This window comes from Scylla paramamosain, chromosome 5, assembly GCF_035594125.1.
Source record: "Scylla paramamosain isolate STU-SP2022 chromosome 5, ASM3559412v1, whole genome shotgun sequence".
Taxonomy (NCBI): Eukaryota; Metazoa; Arthropoda; class Malacostraca; order Decapoda; family Portunidae; genus Scylla; species Scylla paramamosain.
Genome location: NC_087155.1, coordinates 26,195,432 through 26,197,555, shown reverse-complemented (window position 1 = coordinate 26,197,555; position 2,124 = coordinate 26,195,432).

The following is a 2,124-nucleotide window of genomic DNA, read 5'->3' as shown; positions in this document are numbered from 1 at the left end:
AGGCTGTTGCAGTTGTTCTGACGACGAGGATGACTCAGACGTGTAGGTTTCCCGCTTAAGCATTCATTTTGTGACAGCGAAAAAAAAAGTACCGTTATCATGTGTGTTTAGGTATTCGATACATCTCTCATTTTGCTCGATAAATACTGAGAATTATGTATTTGCGGATAGTGAATTCCAACAAATGTACAGTGGTTTGCAGCCGGGGTTATTTGTACATGTATATCTAGAATTCATAGAAACAACAAACACCATATTCGTTAAGGAAAATTAACAAATAGTGCGATTATTATTGTTATTATTATTATTATTATTAGTAGTAGTAGTAGTAGTAGTAGTAGTAGTAGTAGTAGTAGCAGTATTATTGTTGTTGTCAGTTTCCAGATGTAGGAGTAAGGAGCAAATAGTTCAGATTGCTGTTTTGTTAACTAGTATATATTGCTGATTTCTTGCATTGCGTTCCCCAGCGAGGTTATGACAGTGGAGGGCGGGAAGAAGTCGGCGCCTCTGGAAGCCGAGTAGCTTGTGCACCTGGTTCCAGATAAGACACCTCTGTCACACCGTTCAGCAAGATCCAGTTGCTGCTGGTAATTGCTGAACAGAACTCAGCTAGAAATAATCATAATCCTGCACTTTTTTTTTTTATGCTGAATGAAAAAAAAATCAAATAAAATGTCTGATTATCCATATCTTCATTATGGCTGTGTATGTTTGTATCTGGCTGTCTCTTTACCTATCTTCATGTCTGGTATCTATCAGTCTTTGGTCATCCATCATTGTCAGTCGCAAGGAGACCGACGGCTTTGTTTCACGACGGGCAACAGTAGCATGCAGGAGTTGTGCATGTGGTTTTGCTGCGCAACTGAATTAGAAGCTAGTTTTATCCTCTCTCTCTCTCTCTCTCTCTCTCTCTCTCTCTCTCTCTCTCTCTCTCTCTCTCTCTCTCTCTCTCTCTCTCTCTCTCTCTCTCTCTCTCTCTCTCTCTCTCTCTCTCTCTCTCTCTCTCACTCTCACTCAATTAACAGTACCCCAAGGAGTGTGCTGCACCTTCGCTGGACCTGTGACTGAAAACTGATGATAAACAACTGGTCCTGTAATCACGGAATTATTAATTAAAGTGTCTTTAGATCAAGATTGTGTTCTTTGACTCCTGTATATATACATTTAGGAAGCAAGCATCCTGGAATAGCCATATAAATGTAGGTTTGGGTCATTTATGACATTGTTTCGGTCATATTAACGTTTAGATGAATCATGATATTGCTGGCATGAATCGTGTCTGGATGGTATGTCATATCTATCCTGTTGTGCTGCTGTTTTTAATGGTGCCACTATGCCCTCAAGTAGTGGTTCGTTTAGCCCATCAGCACTCGCAATGTAAACACCTAAGTATGGGTTTGATTACCTCAGCAGCAATACTAAGCAAAATATGCGAGTGAATAATCATTCTGACCACGTCTCTTCCCAGGCAGCCAGCGTATAAACAGACGTGTTTTATTTCCCAATCTTCATTCCCCTTTTAGTTTATATCACTGCTACAATAGTCATGGATGTGACGCAAGCAACTATTTCCTGTATGTTGTAAATGGACTTTCATAATGTTACATATTTGCTTTCGTACATATCTAGGACAATAGAATTGAGAATGGGTCATGAAAGTTAGAGAGAAGAAATAAAGTAAACCGTATCCTTAGAAAGTCCTGAAGTGCTCCCACCAGCAGAGGTCTATCAATCAGTGTAAACATTTGATAAGATATTTCGCGAAGGAAGACACAAAGGGTCTCACCCCTCACACTGATAAGACATTCCTCACACAACCTCTACATCGGTCTGTAGGGTCAAATGAACCGATTCTCAACCACACCATGTGAAGGTGGTAAATAAACCGCCGCGACATCCTCCTTGTTTCTATACAAATCTTCCTTTCCATCCATGACTTTTTTTTTTTTTTTTGTAGGTTTCAACCAAAGACCTTTCTGTCACTGTCGGTACAGTAGTTGTAATAACATAAGCAGCATTTTTGATAGTGTCAGCTGCTTAGTGGGAGAGAGTGGATGAAGAGTGCGGGGTGTTGGGGGTCAGCAGCAGCAGCAGCAGCAGCAGCAGCGGGAGCCTCACACTGAG